Below are 21067 nucleotides of genomic sequence, written 5' to 3'. Positions count from 1 at the left end.
TTCTCATAACAGGTATCTTGAAATACCATTTAGGGTCACTCTGTATTATCTATACCTTGAAATGAATTATTGGAGCCACCACAAGGTCATGTTAAAGAGCATATACATTTCCATATATCCCAAACTCAATTTATTTATTTTTTTAAACTATATTTGGAAGAAATTATTTTCCTCAATATTCTTGTATTTGTCATTTTATTAACTCAATACTCTTATTCTTAGAAGGGATCCATAGGTTTCACCAGATTCCTGAAAGAGTCAAATGGCACAAAAAAAAGATAATACACATGTTTACAGTCACATATATAGGTATTTTGAGTTTGAGTAGTTGCCTCGATGATCTGGAGCCAAAGCCCCGTGGTGAGCACCAGGAAACCCTGAAATTGGAAGCACAAATACAACTTTCCATGGTGTCAAGAATCCACAGCAAGCAGGGAAGTGAACACTAAAAAGTGGGCCTTCTGCAGTCAGTGTTGAGTTTGAAAGAGCAGAGAGCTGTTTCCCTGTAAAACAATGTCAAAACAGCCTTAACAAAGTTTCTGCCAGGATTAACTTAGTTAGTGTATGTAAAGCAGTGAGAAAAATACTTGTTCTATAGTAAGCATACACTAAATGCTCTTTGTTATTTTTTTAAGAGTTAATGTTCATACAATTTAGATTTTATTCAATAGAGTATGATTTCTTCCTCAATACTGGGAACTTTTAATATTCTAATTTTTAAAGAAGTCACATCTGGGGAGATGGGATTTTATTGTGCATTCTTAAGTAATGAGGGTGAATATTCTCATTTTCTTATGGCATTTCTTTGCACGGAAATTGTGATTCATATTGTTCATTCATTTTTTATATTACAGAATTTATCTCTGAACTTTGATTCATAGCAGATTTTTGCATGTTGTTTTGCTGTGAATTCCCAGAAAGCAGAGCCTGGGACAAAGGTTTATGTGGTTCTATTTTATGAGGAAATACACCAGGGAAGCAGAAGTGAGGGCCAAAGGGAGTATCAGAGAGAAAAGGAGATAAGAGCAAGGGTGGTCACCATTTGGTATTAAAATGCACTGACTGCTTGAACATGTGACACTCTTGTGAACAGCAGTTAAAAGCTCGATCCACCTGGGAGAGGAAGGAGTAAGGGGTTATCTGATGGCTCCTGAATGCCATCAATTGATTTTAACTGATCAAAATATTGTAGGTGTTCATGCACGGGCATTGACACATCTCACCCTCAGGATCAGCACAGAAGCCCCATGGCTGGAGGGGAAAGGTATGTTGGTTGGATCCTGGTAAAGGCCCACCCACAGGAAACCGAAAGCGGAAACAAAGCATCACTTGCTGCAGCAATAACTGTACTAAAACGCATGGCCAAAGGTGCTAGAGATCGTGAAAGATCTAAAGGGATGCAAGAGGTACCTCATACAAATATTAAGGATATCAATCCTTTGTCACAAATGTGAGTTTCCCTCCATGTTTATTTTAATTTGAGGATATAGATTTGTATAAATTGCATATAATCTCTGTTTTCAGGACGTTTTGTTGAGTTTAATTGAAATCAAATATAGTTATATACATCAAACTCTGAGAACTTTTTAGCAAAATCTGTGAACTTTTTCTTAACAACAATTAAAATAAATTAGTCCCTCTGCCTGTCACAATAATTCTTCTAAAGTTTTTAAGCAGAATTAGATCCAAACAGTGATAGAATAACTCTGTTACAATCGTAAAACATCAATTCATCTTTACTGAAATGGAGCAAGGTTTAACATAATATTCCTTGACTACTTAAGGCTATGAATAAAGAATAACTTTTATAACAAGTTTAATTCATTAAATAAGAATATTTTTCAATAGACATCCTTCCTCATACCAAAAAACATGCAAATCTTTTTATTTGCTTTTCTTTTGGAAATGCATTTTAAAATAAATGCTGACATGATCACACATTTATATTTCCCCGAAATAATGAAATAAGCATTTTCAGAGAAAAATCAATATCTCTCCCTATGATGGGTGATTGAATTCTCTAGTCCTTTGTTGCACATGACATTGGAAATGGAATTAAGTTCTAAAATTATCACCATAAATTCTTGTCTTTTATAGGAGAAATATTTTATGGTTGATTGCAAGCTCAATGCCCCATATTAGCAATTCATCATTTTACACTATTAATATTCATTCTACTAAATATGGAAACCTCATATAATCAGCAATTTCCTCATCAATTTGGGGAAATCAAATTCATTATTAAGAGTTAGTATAATATTAACAGTGAAATGCCATTGCTGGTTTAAAAATAAACAAGTCTTGATTTATCTATTATATCTAATTTTACATCTGATAACAAGAGAAAATCTTGAGAAGTAATTTATAAATTATTTGAAAGGGTATGTACTTATGATAATTCATTCAATCTATTGCTTCAAATAGGAGGAAGAAAGAAAGGGAGAAGAAGGAGGGGGGAGGGAGGGAGGGAAAGAAAGAGAAAGACAAAAAATAATGAAGTTGACCCTTTTTCTTCCTTTTTAAAGATACCAAAAAAATTTTGAAAGTACTTCTCGTATTCTAAACATTGACTATATTTTTAGTTAACGTCATTCTTTTTCTTGCCAATATAAGTAGAAATGGTCTACTTAATTGTATTTACTCATCTCAGAAAAAATATCTAATTGAGAGAGGTTTGAGTATGAAATTGCTAATGGCAGCAAAATATGTATCTGTATTATAGAAGGATACACGGATGGGAAAAGATTTATGAAATATATTAGCATGCAACCAGGGATCTCATGTTGCTGAAGATGAATAAAGCAGAAAGTGGTTGGAGATCTTCCACAGTAACTCTGTGTGTGATACATATGTACATACATGTATATATGTATGTGTGTGCATATGTATGTATCTATATATTTACAGCCTATTTCCATATTCTGTGATTCTTGAATACAAAAATAATTAAATTGGAGGTTAGTAATATTTTTATAATAGTTATTGTGGTGTTTTGAAGCTGTATGAAGCCCTGAAAAACATGTTTTTAAATCTAGTCCATTCCTGAGTGTGTAAATCCAAATAGAAGTAGGACCTTCTGATAAAGCTACTTCAGTTAAGCTATGACCCACCTCATTCAGGAGGGGTCTTAATCCTGTTATTGGAGTTCTTTATAAATAGAATGATGAGAGAGAAAGAGAGAGAGAGAGAGAGAGAGAGAGGGAGAGAGAGAGAGAGAGAGAGAGAGAGAGAGAGAGAAGCTGAAATCAATGAAACCCAGAAGAGAAGGGAGAAACCAGCAAGCACTGTCATGTGCCTTGACATATGGCAGAGGAACCAAAGAGCTGGTAGTCTGTCTTCAGGAAAAAAGCATTAACTTCCCTGATTTGGGCATTTTCCTGGACTCCAACTGTGAGCGCATAAATTCCCATTGTCTAATCTGACCCATTTATGATATTTACATTAAGCAGCCTAGCAAACTAAACAGTTAGGTTTGTCAACAAGGTAACTCCAAAGATTTCATCTTCCTTAGGACTTTAGGACTCAAGACAGTCTTTTCCCATCCAGAAGTATCATGCAAGAATCTCTCAAAAACAGGCATAACTAATTGGTAACAAAACTTTACAGCATGGAAAAGGTCACACTGTGTGCTTATTTTTAAAGAAATTGATCTAGGAAATAGCAATTAAGAATAGCATTGAATAATTTAATGAGACAAGCATGAAGTGAATAAACTGAATGAAGTCTTTATGATATTTTACTATTCAAATCTTCAATATTTCTTCAGCATTCTGTAATATGATTTTCTCATATGTGCCTTGGATTGTCGACAACTAAACTTCATGGTTTCAGTTTTGTTGCTGCATTTTGCTGTACTATAAAAAGTTGGACACAACAAAAATGTTTTCATATTGCTCAAAATAAATACTTTTCACAAATCCATTAATTCTCATTCTTTTTTTGGTTTTAAATTATTAAATGGTTGGAATGCATAATAAATTAACTATGTTTTATTGTCAGATGATTTACTTGTTCTCAGTTCATTTTTTATTCTGTTAACATATATGCACCATAAAATTCCCCATTACAGTATTGTATATTTCAGTATACAATCCATTGGTATTAATTACACTTATGATATTGTGCTATCATTACCACCATCCATTATTAAACATTTTCCATCACCTCAAAGAGAAACTCACTACCAATTGAGTGTTAACTTTAATTTCCCACCCACATAACTCACCCTGTTAACTTAAATTCTAATTTCTGACTCTGTAAATATTCATCCTCTTGTTATTTCATAAAAGCGAGACCATACCATATTTGTCCTTTTGTGTCTGGCTTATTTTATCAGCCTAATGTCTTCAAGATTCACCTATGTTGTCACATATATCAGAACTTGATTCCTTTTTATGGCTGAATAATATATTGAATTATATGTAGACACCACATTTTGTTTACCCACTCATTGCTGATGGGCGCTTGGGTTGCTTATAGCTTTTAGCTATTGAAAATAATTTTATGATGAATATTGATGTACAAATATCTATCCAAGTATCTTCTTGCAATTCTTTTGGATATATACCTGGGGGTGGAATTAATGGATCATATAGCAATTCTATGTTTACCTTTCTGGAAAATGACTGAATTCTTTCCCAAAGTAGGTATACCATTTTACATTCCCACCCAAAATGTATGGGGGTTCATATATCTCTACATTCCTGTTATCATTTGTTATTTTCCTTCTTTCTTTTGCTTTTCTCTTCTTTTTTTTTAATAATAGCCACTTTACTAGATGTAAAGCTATATCACAATGCAATTTTGATTTATAATTCTCAATGACTAATGATGTTGAGTATCACTCCATGTGCTTAATTCCTATGTTTATATCTTCTTTGTAGAAATGTCTGTTCAAATTCTTTGCCCATTTTTAAAATTGGATTGTCTTTTTGTTGTTGAATTGTAGAGGTTCTATACATATTCTAGAAATTAAGCTCTTATCATATATATGGTTTTCATATATTTTTCCACTCTGCAGATTGTCTTTTCATTTTCTTGACAACTTCATTTGATGCACAAAAGTTTTTAACTGTTTATCTATTTATTTTTCTTTTGTTGCTTCTGTTTTTGGTGTAAAGTTTATGAATATAGTGTCTAATACAAGGTCTGGAAGATGTTCCCCTACGTTTTCTTCTAGGAATCTTATAGTTTTAGGTCTTGTATTTGGGCATTTTAATCTATTTTGCATTTTTTTTCTTTATATGTGGATATCCAGTTTTCCCAACACCATTTGTTGAGGAGACTCTTCTTTTCCCATTGGGTGTACCTAGCACTATTGTCAAATATCAATTAGCCATGGATATGAAGGTTTATTTCTGAACTCTTGATCCATTTCATAGGTTCATATGTCTGATTACTGTAGCTTTGCAATAAATTTTAATATTGGAAAATATGAATAATCCAAATCAGTTCTTTTGTTTCCAGATGTTTTGGCAATTTGGGGCTTCTTCTCCTTCCATATAATCATGTTACAACTTGATAATAATATGATAGCTGTGTATAGGATTTTAAAAACTTGTTTTTTAAAAGATTGTTGGATTAATTCTTTCAGGGCAGTTCAACCTCTGAATCCATTGACTCACTCTTTATCCACGATGATTATTTAGATTTGCACTAAATATCAGAATCAATTTCTGGCTCTCAAAAAAAAAAAAAAAAAAAACTGAGACAGCAGGACAGTCACCTGGTACAAGCTGATGCTGTGGAATCCACAAAGATCATTTTGGAAAATCTTTTTCATCTTTGTCAGAACTTGAATTACCCAGAAATTTCCATGTATAGTGATGGTTTTCCAGAATCACCTACAGCGTATTGATTTTAATCTTTGCAGAATAATAAAAAGAAACCTTCACTTTTTCTCCTCTAAGACCTTCATTTTTTTTTTGTATTGTGTCTTGAGAAAATGAAAATGGTACTAAAATATTTTAGCATTTCATCCATACCTAGTGAGCCTTTATCTATTATTAAATGTCTGCATCTCAAAAAGAGGGGGAATCTATTATTATTCCAGCTACAGAACTAGAAATTACTTAGAATAATAGACATCCTTCTATTTAGAGGATATAAAATTGATATCTCAAGAATTTGTCTTCAAAATAATAGAGGCAATATTGGGTAATCATAAACATCATAGATTTTGAGGCCTGACTGTCTGTGTTCAAATCATAGCTCATTTTATCTACTTCAAAGCTATGTGAGTTTGGATCTGTGTGATCTTAAACTTTCCGTATTTTGGTTCATTCATCTTCAAAATGTGAATGATATTGGCATTATTTACCCTCAGGGAAAATCTCACTGACAACGTGGGGCATAATTCCCAGGGATGAGATTGGCCCTGGTATCGTGAGATGGACAATGCCTTCCAGACCAAAGGGGGAAAAGATGTGTAATAAAATTAGGCATCAGTGGCTAAGAGAGTTCAAATAGAGTCACGAGGCTATTCTGGAAGGTACTCTTATGCCAGCATCAGTTAAATAGTGCCAATTGCCATGATTTGCTAAACCCAACCAACAACACTCCTGTAGACTCTTAAGAAAACCTTGGGCCCAAACTGAGACTCTATAAAGGTTTCATGCACTAGGTTTGCTTTCCCAGAACACATAATTCCCAAAGGGTCCCTATTTCAGATGAATCCTGAAACTCAGAGGGATCAGCCCCTCCAAAATTGTCAGTTAATTTCATCTCCCATCATTTAATATAGATACCTCTTTGCAAAATGAAAAAGTCAGAATGGGCCTTACCTTCAAATCCTCATAGAATGGGAGAAGGACTAAAGAAGAAGGAGGAGGTACAACAGAGAAAATGTGATTCAACAGACAAGTATGGCTGTTGAATCATTATATTGATATTTCTTCTACCCTCCAATGTTTGGGAGCAACCAGAAGGAAAAATCTGGGGTGGTGGAATGGTAGCCCATTACGAACACTGGGATCTGTTCTATAACTACTTATTGAAATATATTTTGAATTTTTTGCTTTTTTCTCTCTGTCTTGTATATATGTTATATTTTATGATAAAAAACATTTTTCTTAAAAAGGGAGTTAAGTAAAATCTTCAACACATTGAGAAAAAAACTTAAAGCACCAAAGACCAACAAAGATATAAGAAAAATCCAAGAAACTTCAGAAAATACATACAAGCTTTTCTAAAACAATGGCAGTAAGACTCATCGCACACTATTAGGCAGAAGCAATAGATGTCAGAAAATAATGAAATAATATCAGATTCATGAGATAAATACAAAGCAACCTAGATTTCTATACTCAGACAACCTATAATACATAAGTGAAAGCAAAATAAGTGTATTTTATATATACACTAGGTGAGTAGCTCATAAACTTCTGAAATAACTTTATTTTGTTTTTTAGTATGTGTCTTGCTAATGATGGATTCTTTTAAAAATCAGATATTACTGCCTCTCCATAGCCAAAAGAGATCTAATTCTATCAATTATGTTTCTGATATACTTGAACTAAAATCATTCTTCTTATGGTACAGATTCTATTTGTCTGCTCTCTCTTAGCTTTATCCAATTTTTTTTTCTCTTTAAATTATAAGTGATGCTGTTATTTTACTGTGTACCTTGAATTTTAACATTCATACTTAGGTACATATTTTTCTTACAATATATATATAGTTATCAATATCTCTATTCTTCAAAAGAAAACATGAAAATTAGAACTCTATCTGGAAAATCTCCCTTACCTGTTTCCTGAATAGACTTGTCATAATTTGAATTTTATCTTGATTATAAACTCTAAAAATAGTTATATTTCATAGCCAATATTATTATCATTGCAAATCTTTGGAAATATGCTTATTACTATTTCTTACTTCTTGCATATATACCTTCCTTCCTATATATTCTCAGTAAGATGCTGACCTTGCCTTTGGTATTTAAGTTCTTCTGTTACCCCAGTATCCAGTTATCCACATTGCATGTAAGAACCCCAAATCAGTGACAGTAGTTTCCATTGTGATATCTGACCAACAGGAAATGTGACTACAGAGTTCCTGAAGGATTCTGGGGCTCCCCTCACATATTTCTTTCTCACAGTTGAAATGCATGCCCTCTGGACCCTCCAGGAGTGGATGAACAAGTATTAAATGATAAATATATTTTAACTTTCCAATCTCTCGAAGTCTTTGGATACCTTCTACATCATACCTAGTAAGTTCTGGTATTTCATCTTCATTCAGTGTTAGCCACCAATGGTCCATACTTTAGTCAACCATCCAAACTGACTTTTAGAGCCCTTTCTAACCACTTGAGCTATACCACTGAATCCAGAATCTCTCCTTAGTGAGCCTATAGCAATACTTATAGCTGATCCAAAATTTTGCTTGTCTTAGAAGTGATCGCAGAAAGACTGGCTCATCTGGATCCCTTCACAAAGAAAGGTCAGATCTATCCACATATTTTCTTCAGCCTGTTTCATAAGTGCCTCTTATTTGATTGCCTCTCCGAGGGATCAAAGTGGAATCTGCCAGTTCTCTTAAAGAGTGGGTTTAGTTTGCACATATTGTTCCTTTTAACCCAATATATGGGTCAAAGCAAACCCAATTCAGATTAGATTTCAGTAGAAAAGCCCTGTATCACTGAACAAATTTACTTTCTAGCTACACAATATTCAGATGTAAAACAGAATCAACTCCTCTGAAGACTCAATCCCTCCTTTTATTATAGCATTAGGTGGGCTCAAAGCCAAAGGATCTTTTCATCTAAATCATGTCCAGGTATAGAAGTGGTTCCTCAGTGCAATCGCAAGAGCATATACCATTTCATTCAAAAACTTATGAATTAAGAAAACACATTATCTGCTTCCCACATATAGACCAAAATCCAGTTTGTAAACATATTAAGATAATTCAAAAGAGGGGAAAATGAAAGACCCAAGAAGCACTGCTGTATAGCAATTTTGGCATAAAAATGTTGACACATTGCATGTTCATGATTATAGTCTAATCTTATTCCCAGCAATGACTATCTCTGACTCTTGGATTTCTTGCTTTCTAGTTCTGCTCTGTGGTTCATAGTTACCACTAAACAACCTTACCAACTTGTTTCCCATGTAAAGAAGTTAATATATATATATATATGTATTTTTTTTTTTCATTTTGTACTCTCTCTTTCTCTAGCTTACTATTGGCAACATATCTAACAGCTTGATTTTCTTAAAACTTTGTGAGTTTGGTCTGAATCACATCGTTATTTACTGCATTGGAGAAGAGTCTCAGCTACAAATCTCTTTGAAATAGGCTTTTCTCTTATCCTGAGCTCTGAGTAAGGCTGGTGTGGGATAATATCCTTAGAATTCTTAGAATCCCATTGGTTAGCAGATAAAGTCTACCAGTCATGTACTTAACATTCTTATTAGAAGGTCTTTTTGTCTAAGTGTAATGGTCAATTTGTTACCTCCACAGATCTTTCTGAAATTTTCAAAGGATCTTATAAACACACTCTGGCTTTGCCCTGAAGCTATTTCGTATTTTGAAAGTCTTTTGCCAGGGGAAGCTCGGGATGATAAATGGTTTCATTTTCAAACCGAGAAAATCTTTGCTCCTTTAAATCTTTCATGTCTGCTTGAAAACTAGGCATTTCTTTCTCCATTCATTGATTTTTATTTCATCTTTAATTATAGGCAACTGGAAGAATCCAGTTGGAACTTTACACGTTCTCTCTTATAAGTCTCCCCAGCCAGATCTACAAATTCATTCGCTAATCTTTCTATTTTCCACAATGCTGCAAGGATTGACAAACTTCCTACTATGATGTAACCAAAGTCCCCTTTTCTCCATCCTTGAATAATAATTTCATCATTGTTCTTCTAACAGTCAGTTAGGTTCTCCTTGAGATCTTTCAAATTTCCCCTGTTAATGAGTGACAGGCTGGTTGAACTTTGCTCTGCCCAGTGTTCTGTCCCAAAGCTAATGCCACTGGATTTAGGCTTTTTGTTGTAACAGAACTCAAGTTCTAGTACCGAATTCCATTCCAGTTATTTATTGCTTCGAACTACCCTATAACTCAGTGAGTCAAAATAGGAAACAATTTTATTGTGTCTCACTCTTTTGGGAGTTATGGATTGGGTAGGGCTCAACTGGGAAATCTTCTGATCCAGGTGGAACTGATCGGGGTCATCTGTCGGTATGCAGCCCAGGGCTTGGCTGGTCTGAAATGTCAAAGATGCCCTCCTTCAAATAGCTGACTCTTTGCCAGTAATGGCTGGAAGACTGGATCCAGTTACTATTCTCTCTACATGTTGTCTTAGGGTCACTTAGGTCTCTTCTGCAGAGTTGAATTTCTCATGTGGGATTTTAGGACTCAAATAAGGCAAAGCAGCAACTGTCAGTTCTCTTAAGAACTAAGCCAGATATAACATAGCATTGCTTCCACCACACTCCAGTGTACAAAGTAGTTACATTTCATTCCTCAATGTGTGGGAAAAGATACCCCAACCCATAATGGGAGATGTGACACATAATTTACAGTCATTTTTAATCCTCCCAAGTTAGTTAATGTCTTTTCCACTTAATCTAATTTTTTATTATTATTATTTTTTTATTAACGGAAAGAAAAAAAAGAAATTAACACAACATTTAGAAATCATACCGTTCTACATATGCACTCAGTAATTCTTAACATCATCACATAGATGCATGATCATTGTTTCTTAGTACATTTGCATCGGTTTAGAGGAACTAGCAACACAACAGAAAAAGATATAAAATGTTAATATAAAGAAAAGAAATAAAAGTAGTAATAATAATAATAAACCACAACAACAAACAAACAAACAAGCAAACTAAAACAAAAAAAAACCCTATAACTCAGATGCAGCTTCATTCAGTGTTTTAACATGATTACTTTACAATTAGGTATTATTGTGCTGTCCATTTTTGAGTTTTTGTATCTAGTCCTGTTGCACAGTCTGTATCCCTTCAGCTTCAATTACCCATTGTCTTACCCTGTTTCTAACTCCTGCTGAACTCTGTTACCAATGACATATTTCAAGTTTATTCTCGAATGTCCGTTCACATCAGTGGGACCATACAGTATTTGTCCTTTAGTTTTTGGCTGGATTCACTCAGCATAATATTCTCTAGGTTCATCCATGTTATTACATGGTTCATAAGTTTATCTTGTCTTAAAGATGCATAATATTCCATCGTATGTATATACCACAGTTTGTTTAGCCACTCTTCTGTTGATGGAGATTTTGGCTGTTTCCATCTCTTTGCAATTGTAAATAACGCTGCTATAAACATTGGTGTGCAAATGTCCGTTTGTGTCTTTGCCCTTAAGTCCTTTGAGTAGATACCTAGCAATGGTATTGCTGGGTCGTATGGCAATTCTATATTCAGCTTTTTGAGGAACTGCCAAACTGCCTTCCACAGTGGTTGCACCCTTTGACATTCCCACCAACAGTGGATAAGTGTGCCTCTTTCTCCGCATCCTCTCCAGCACTTGTCATTTTCTGTTTTGTTGATAATGGCCATTCTGGTGGGTGTGAGGTGATATCTCATTGTGGTTTTGATTTACATTTCTCATTGAGCATCTCTTCATGTGCCTCTTGGCCATCTGTATTTCTTCTTCTGGTAGGTGTCTGTTCAAGTCTTTTTCCCATTTTGTAATTGGGTTGGCTGTCTTTTTGTTGTTGAGTTGAACAATCTCTTTATATATTCTGGATACTAGACCTTTATCTGATATGTCGTTTCCAAATATTGTCTCCCATTGTGTAGGCTGTTTTTCTACTTTCTTGATGAAGTTCTTTGATGCACAAAAGTGTTTAATTTTGAGGAGCTCCCATTTATTTATTTCTTTCTTCAGTGCTCTTGCTTTAAGTTTAAGGTCCATAAAACCGCCTCCAGTTGTAAGATTCGTAAGATATCTCCCTACATTTTCCCCTAACTGTTTTATGGTCTTAGACCTAATGTTTAGATCTTTGATCCATTTTGAGTTAATTTTTGTATAAGGTGTGAGATACGGGTCTTCTTTCATTCTTTTACTTATGGATATCCAGTTCTCTAGGCACCATTTATTGAAGAGACTGTTCTGTCCCAGGTGAGTTGGCTTGACTGCCTTATCAAAGATCAAATGTCCATAGATAGAGGGTCTATATCTGAGCACTCTATTCGATTCCATTGGTCGATATATCTATCTTTATGCCAATACCATGCTATTTTGACCACTGTGGCTTCATAATATGCCTTAAAGTCCGGCATCGCTAGACCTCCAGCTTCGTTTTTTTTCCTCAAGATGTTTTTAGCAATTCGGGGCAACCTGCCCTTCCAGATAAATTTGCTTATTGGTTTTTCTATTTCTGAAAAATAAGTTGTTGGGATTTTGATTGGTATTGCATTGAATCTGTAGATCAGTTTAGGTAGGATTGACATCTTAATTATATTTAGTCTTCCAATCCATGAACACGGTATGCCCTTCCATCTATTTAGGTCTTCTGTGATTTCTTTTAGCAGTTTTTTGTAGTTTTCTTTATATAGGTTTTTTGTCTCTTTGGTTAAATTTATTCCTAGGTATTTTATTCTTTTAGTTGCGATTGTAAATGGGATTCGTTTCTTGATTTCCACCTCAGCTTGTTCATTACTAGTGTATAGAAAAGCTACAGCTTTTTGAATGTTGATCTTGTAGCCTGCTACTTTGCTGTACTCATTTATTAGCTCTAGTAATTTTATTGTGGATTTTTCTGGGTTTTCTATGTATAGTATCATATCGTCTGCAAACAGTGATAGTTTTACTTCTTCCTTTCCAATTTTGATGCCTTGTATTTCTTTTTCTTGCCTAATTGCTCTGGCTAGAACTTCCAACACAATGTTGAATAATAGTGGTGATAGTGGACATCCTTGTCTTGTTCCTGATCTTAGGGGGAAAGTTTTCAATTTTTCCCCATTGAGGATGATATTAGCTGTGGGTTTTTCATATATTCCCTCTATCATTTTAAGGAAGTTCCCTTGTATTCCTATCTTTTGAAGTGTTTTCAGCAGGAAAGGATGTTGAATCTTGTCAAATGCCTTCTCTGCATCAATTGAGATGATCATGTGATTTTTCTGCTTTGATTTGTTGATATGGTGTATTACATTAATTGATTTTCTTATGTTGAACCATCCTTGCCTACCTGGGATGAATCCTACTTGGTCATGATGTATAATTCTTTTAATGTGTTGTTGGATACGATTTGCTAGAATTTTATTGAGGATTTTTGCATCTGTATTCATTAGAGAGATTGGTCTATAGTTTTCTTTTTTTGTAATATCTTTGCCTGGTTTTTGTATGAGGGTGATGTTGGCTTCATAGAATGAATTAGGTAGTTTTCCCTCCACTTCGATTATGTTGAAGAGTTTGAGGAGAGTAGGTACTAATTCTTTCTGGAATGTTTGATAGAATTCACATGTGAAGCCATCTGGTCCTGGACTTTTCTTTTTAGGGAGCTTTTGAATAACTAATTCAATCTCTTTACTTGTGATTGGTTTGTTGAGGTCGTCTGTTTCTTCTTGAGTCAAAGTTGGTTGTTCATGTCTTTCCAGGAACCTGTCCATTTCATCTAAATTGTTGTATTTATTAGCGTAAAGTTGTTCATAGTATCCTGTTATTACCTTCTTTATTTCTGTGAGGTCAGTAGTTATGTCTTCTCTTCCATTTCTAATCTTATTTATTTGCATCTCTCTCTTCTTCTTTTTGTCAATCTTGCTAAGGGCCCATCAATCTTGTTGATTTTCTCATAGAACCAACTTCTGGTCTTATTGATTTTCTCTATTGTTTTCATGTTTTCAATTTCATTTATTTCTGCTCTAATCTTTGTTATTTCTTTCCTTTTGCTTGCTTTGGGATTAGTTTGCTGTTCTTTCTCCAGTTCTTCCAAGTGGACAATTAATTCCTGCATTTTTGCCTTTTCTTCTTTTCTGATAAATGCATTTAGGGCAATAAATTTCCCTCTTAGGACTGCCTTTGCTGCGTCCCATAAGTTTTGATATGTTGTGTCTTCATTTTCATTTGCCTCTAGGTATTTACTAATTTCTCTTGCAATTTCTTCTTTGACCCACTTGTTGTTTAAGAGTGTGTTGTTGAGCCTCCATGTATTTATGAATTTTCTGGCACTCCGCCTATTATTGATTTCCAACTTCATTCCTTTATGATCTGAGAAAGTGTTGTGTACGATTTCAATCTTTTTAAATTTGTTAAGACTTGCTTTGTGACCCAGCATATGGTCTATCTTTGAGAATGATCCATGAGCACTTGAAAAAAAGGTGTATCCTGCTGTTGTGGGATGTAATGTCCTATAAATGTCTGTTAAGTCAAGCTCATTTATAGTAATATTCAGATTCTCTATTTCTTTATTGATCCTCTGTCTAGATGTTCTGTCCATTGATGAGAGTGGTGAATTGAAGTCTCCAACTATTATGGTATATGTGTCTATTTCCCTTTTCAGTGTTTGCAGTGTATTCCTCACGTATTTTGGGGCATTCTGGTTCGGTGCGTAAATATTTATGATTGTTATGTCTTCTTGCTTAATTGTTCCTTTTAATAGTATATAGTGTCCTTCTTTGTCTCTTTTAACTGTTTTACATTTGAAGTCTAATTTGTTGGATATTAGTATAGCCACTCCTGCTCTTTTCTGGTTGTTATTTGCATGTAATATCTTTTCCCAACCTTTCACTTTCACCCTATGTTTATCTTTGGGTCTAAGATGCGTTTCCTGTAGACAGCATATAGAAGGATCCTGTTTTTTAATCCATTCTGCCAATTATGTCTTTTGATTGGGGAATTCAGTCCATTAACATTTAGAGTTATTACTGTTTGGATAATATTTTCCTCTACCATTTTGCCTTTTTTATTATATATGTCATATCTGACTTTCCTTCTTTCTACACTTTTCTCCATGCCTCTCTCTTCTGTCTTTTTGTATCTGACTCTAGTGCTTCCTTTAGTATTTCTTGCAGAGCTGGTCTCTTGGTCACAAATTCTCTCAGTGACTTTTTGTCTGAGAATGTTTTAATTTCTCCCTCATTTTTGAAGGACAATTTTGCTGGATATAGGAGTCTTGGCTGGCAGTTTTTCTCTTTTAGTAACTTAAATATATCATCCCACTGTCTTCTAGCTTCCATGGTTTCTGCTGAGAAATCTACACATAGTCTTATTGGGCTTCCCTTGTATGTGACAGATTGTTTTTCTCTCGCTGCTTTCAAGATCCTCTCTTTCTCTTTGACCTCTGACATTCTAACTAGTAAGTGTCTTGGGGAACGCCTATTTGTGTCTAATCTCTTTGGAGTGCGCTGCACTCCTTGGATCTGTAATTTTAGGTCTTTCATAAGAGTTGGGAAATTTTCAGTGATAATTTCTTCCATTAGTTTTTCTCCTCCTTTTCCCTTCTCTTCTCCTTCTGGGACACCCACTACACATATATTTGTACGGTTCACATTGTCCTTGAGTTCCCTGATACCTTGTTCAAATTTTTCCATTATTTTCCGGATAGTTTCTGTTTCTTTTTGGAATTCAGATGTTTCATCCTCCAAATCACTAATTCTATCTTCTGTCTCTTTAAATCTGTCATTGTAGGTATCCATTGTTTTTACCATCTTTTCTACTTTATCTTTCACTTCCATAAGTTCTGTGATTTGTTTTTTCAGTTTTTCTATTTCTTCTTTATGTTCAGCCCATGTCTTCTTCATGTCCTCCCTCAATTTATCGATTTCGTTTTTGAAGAGGTTTTCCATTTCTGTTCGTATATTCAGCATTAATTGTTTCAGCTCCTGTATCTCATTTGAACTATTTGTTTCTTCGTTTGACTGGGCCATATGTTCAATTTTCTGAGCGTGATCCATTATATTCTGCTGGCGTCTGGGCATTTAGTCAGATTTCCCTGGGTGTTCGACCCCACAGGTTGAAAGATTTTTCTGTGCAATCTCTGGGTTCTGTTTTTATCCTGCCCAGTAGGTGGCGCTCGTGGCACACGTTTGTCTATGGATTCCACCAGTGAAAGTTGCTGTGGTTCTTTTAACTCTGCAAAATTCTCGCCGTAGGGGAGGTTTGGCAGCCGAAGCATCTTGGAAGAATGCCAGCCGGCCTGGGGTTCCAAATGCGGGGAGGGTCGCCGGCTGCCGCAGCACAGGAGAGCGTCCGGCCGAATTAGCTAGTCGACCCGGGGCGCCAAGCGTGGCGGGAGGGCGCCAGCTGTCACAGCCCGGGAAAGTGCACTGTTCCCAGCTGGACGAGGGAGTCACGTGTTTGGAAGGGATCCCCCAGTCACTGTTCTCCGCAGTCTGGGGATTTCCGACCCAACTATCTCAGTTGGTCCGGGGGGCCTCGCGTGGTGGGGGCACCAGCTGCCGCGGCCTAAGGGGACCGCCTGTCCAATTCTACCAGCTGGCCTGGGAAGGTGGAAGGGAAGGACTCCGGTCACTTGCCGTCCCACCCAGGAAAGCCCGTGCCCCTTGGTGATCTCACCGGAGCTGGTTCTCCCAGATAGTCAGCCGTTCCAGGATGGGGTACGCTGTCCCTTTGATCTCCCTCATGGCTCCGGGAGCTGCTCTGTATTATCTCCACTCCCCCAGTAGCTGTTCTGGAGGAGGAAAGGTGAGGGCAGCAAGGCTGTCGAGGCTGGTAGCGGAGGAGCTGGTGAAGGCGGGGAAGAGGGCATCGTGGTGGTTGGAGAGCCGCCGGAGCAGGAGGGGAAAGAGAGGGGAGAAGGAGGGCGGGCGGTTCGGCTGCTGCGGGGCGTGGATGCCACGCGGCGGGCCGGCGGAGAAAGAGAGCCACTTAATCTAATTTTTATACTGATAGCTAATAAAATGAAAAATGATATGTAAACATATCATATACCATTTACTAACCTTTCTATTATTTAGATATATAAAATTTCATCTTTGAGTTATTTTCCATTCAATGGAACAGTTTAAAATTGACACAAAATTTTAGCTTGAGATTATAGGATATTTCTATGAGAGTTTATGCAAAAATTAGCTCTATGGATGAATCAGAATTTAATTATTGACATGCTAAATATATGCATCTCAGACCACAGAGATTATCTCAAAATAAACTTATCCAGATTCACTTTTGCTTTCCATTGACTACACATATGCCATTAATCAAAATGTTATAATATGGAAGAAAATCATGTCAAGGGAAGCCTTACACCTTAATTAAAATGGACTTTATTTTCTTAGATTGAATTTAAAGCAATTTATTCTTTGAATATGTTATTTTCTTAGTATTTTTTCTTATTTATATAAAATTTGCTTATGGAAATAAACTTAGTTAAATAATTTTAAAGCAGTTAAAAACATAAGGGTTATTTCTTTTTAAGTTTTGAAAGAAAGGAATATGCCTATAGTTGTGATAATATAGCTTACAGTTCAAAAATAAAAAAATTGTATTATTAAAGGTCCATATTACTCTAAGAAAATATCTATATCTATGTGATCTGTTTTCCCATTAATTTATAGATATTCATATGCTAGATAAAGTGAATAGAGACTTTAAACTTATGTTTAACCTAGTTGTGAGAAAGGCATGGGCAAGAAAATTAAGAAATAAAGCACAATTGATTACTTGTCTCTGAAAGGAATTTGGATTTGATTACTGGCATCTCAAATATTGTAAGTAAAAAGATTAGAAGATAATTTAAAAATTATCGCAAATGTAAGGTGGTTTCCCCAATGTTTCCCAAAGTGCATTCAGAGAGAGGCAGGCCTCTGCATAGGCATTTGGAAAGGGTGGGACTGCCGCTTTCTAAAGCCCTGACGATAAGTGATTCTCAGACTTTAAGAATAAAATAAAAAGTGCAACTTTTTTATATATACTATACAAAATTGTACTAAGGAAAATTTAAGATTGCAAATTTATTCATTAATCTACAATATGTGTGATTGTGGTGATCTTCAGAAAACCCAAATCCTCTAGGGTGTACTGATTATGCACATAAACTCTAAAACCTCACTTTCAGGCTACTGTCTTCAGCAAGTTTCTTAAATCTCTGTGTTTTGGTTTCCTCACTTATAAAACATGGATAAGAAACTACCATGCTCATAGAATTACTGCAGAAATTATATGAGTTTACACATGTAAAGCATGAAGAGTTCATACTACTCGCATTAATTAAATTTATGCTGAAAAGTGGCTTTCTAAAAATATTATGTGAGAGATATCCTGTCTGATTTTCACTTGGAATTCTGTAGGAAACAAATACCTATCAGAATTAAGATCCAGAACTATTATCAACCTTACTTTAATAGCTTCTAAAGTAATGCATTATCATATTGAGTTTCCGGTTCTTTTTTGTAAAAAAAAAAAAAAAATCTGGTAAAATATCTATAAAAATCCAGCCACTGTGTAATGGAAGCTTTTTAAGTATTTCTGTATGTAATTAAGCATTTCTCTATACTAGTAGAAAATCAGTACTGCATATTAGTCCTAAAATAAATTTCTCATAGCCATCAATTTAGGAAAAAAATAGAATACTATTGAATGGCTTGCAAAAGACCTAATGTATAGCAATCTGATAAAAATAAATTAGATAAATGTAATTTAATTTGTGTGTGTGTTTTAATGAATTTTTGATTTCATGGTGCATTCTACTTTTTTCCTAATGAAATATGTTACATAAAATCAAATGTTATGATGCAAGAGCTAAATGTTCTAATAATGAATCAGAAATTTTCCTAAATTTTGCTCTTGGAGTAATCATTACAGTGTTTCTTATAAAGGAAGAAAAAGTTGGAGAGATAATGAAAGAGAAAGGGTAAGAGAGAAAGAGGCTTATGAAAAGGATTTTAAAGGTTAGTTAATAAAAAAATAAAGTGATTAACTATATAGACTACAATCCAACACCTGCCTCTCATTTTCAATAGAATTTGTCAAATAGCTTTATACTTTAAGAAGTTTAAGTAATCTTGAAACATATTTTTATTTGAAAGAAAAATATTTTCCAATATTTTAATTAGCATACTGTTAAGTATTTTGGCACTCAAGTAATATAAAAATTGTTTTTTATACCATTTTATTCTTTTAACTACTTAATAAAAATCCTGGTGTCACAAAAAGGCATTTTTTTAAAACATGAAATATAAAATAGATATATTTCCATATATTCTTGATTTCCAAATATATTGCACATGCAATTTTAAGTGGAGGAATGTATTTAATGTGAAATTAATGTTTGTTTACTAATTTAAGTGAGATAATACTTTGAAACTTAGTACTTATCATCAACCAAAGGAAAAAAAAAGTCTCTGCTTATAAATCATCCTGTTCAAACATAATGGTTTCTGAATTAGGAAACTGAGTCTGGGAGATGTGAAGCGGTTTGTTTTCCAGGGGTTAGATCATAAGTCTCATTATTTCCACCACATTAAACTACATGTTAAATATTATAATTTCCATATATACATATGTATATATAATGAAGTTTACTGTAAAATCAGTAAGAATTATGTTCTATACATTTAAAAATACTTTAATTTTATAACATATGCCTCAGAGGCTTTTTAAGGATGCAACTGATAATGGAAATATATCCCATGGCCATAAAGATTTATAATCTGTTAAATGAACTTCAGGGCAGATGCTGAAAACATGTAACACCTGGCATAGGCAGTATGTCTAATGATAATACAAATTCTTTATGGTACATTAACACCTTCAGAAATGAGTAATGTCCTAGGATTAACTCCACAGAAAGTTACAGATGAGGGTCAAAATAATATAATTTCATGAAACAAAATAAGCAAATAGAATATATCTAACTTTGTTCTGTTAGTTCTGTTATCATTAATATATTCCAATACACAGAATTTAATGTATGTCTATGATGGCTGTTATTTATTTCTTTTAGGATCTGTGCAGTTTTGCCATTTATCTGAATTAGAGATATGCACACTATTCCTCATTACGTGCCTAATTAATTCATGGCATTAAAAATTCATCTTACTTTGTTTGCATCAGGCAAGCTCAAACCTTTTAATTTCATTGTGCTCAAAAATTAATTCTCTCTGCCACTTTGAGGACACATAACTTATTCATATTACTCAAATCAATCAGAAAATCAAATATTTTCCTCAACGTCTTTTGTGAAAGTGAAAGACTTCTTTGTAAGTTTCTCTCCTCTTTAAAACATTCAATTTTAATGTTTGATTGATAGCATAGAATAGTAAGCCAAGTAATATAAATATTTTATTTAATATGTGATTCTTATTGTTCATTGCACTATTATGTAGAGCCACATAAAGAATGATTTTATAATACTAGATTTCCAAAAGAATAAATTCTGAACATTTTTAAATATAAATTCATCAAGTTAAAATTTCAATATACTTCTTTTGAATCATTTTTAAAGAAAGTTATCTCGTTTTGTGTCTATGGATTAATTGAAAAAGACAAAACTCAACTAAAATTATTTTTCGTAGGAAAAATCATGATAGTATTGGAATATTATATATGGATCATTGTGAGGAATGCCAGTTATCTCTCCCACAGAAGCGTTAAATTCTAAAATAGTTCATTAGAGTTTTATCACAACGAATGAGAAGTTAATTGTGATGGCAGACTTTAGGTTTTAGTAAAATATACGTCTTGCCCTATTTGTATAGTGTCTATTCTTTTAACTAGCCCATTCTGAGGCTTAGAATTAGTCATTATTTTGAAGATTTCAGGTTACAGAATAGAAAATTCTATAGCATAAACCGTTTATGTGGATGAAATCTGTCATCCATACAGGATCGTTGGATGCAATTTTTTGTTACAATGGTATGAATTTTCTTGTTAATAGCTGTGCAATTGTGTCATGGGAGGCACAGAGGAGGAGGAAACTAAAGTGGTACAGACACGTTGTCCATCCCCTTTGAAATCAGACCAGGTTCCAACAGGAGGGAATAAATTATTTCCCCGGTTCTGATCAAGGGACCTTCCAAAGCTATTCTATGGCCAAGGCTTGGGACTACACCCTAGGTTATTTCCAATGTAATGGGACATAAAGATCAACATAGTCGTACACCCATATACCTTCTGATTTTTCTG

The sequence above is a fragment of the Tamandua tetradactyla genome, chromosome 4 (assembly GCF_023851605.1).
Source record: "Tamandua tetradactyla isolate mTamTet1 chromosome 4, mTamTet1.pri, whole genome shotgun sequence".
Taxonomy (NCBI): domain Eukaryota; kingdom Metazoa; phylum Chordata; class Mammalia; order Pilosa; family Myrmecophagidae; genus Tamandua; species Tamandua tetradactyla.
Note: the sequence above shows the minus strand (reverse complement) of the source record.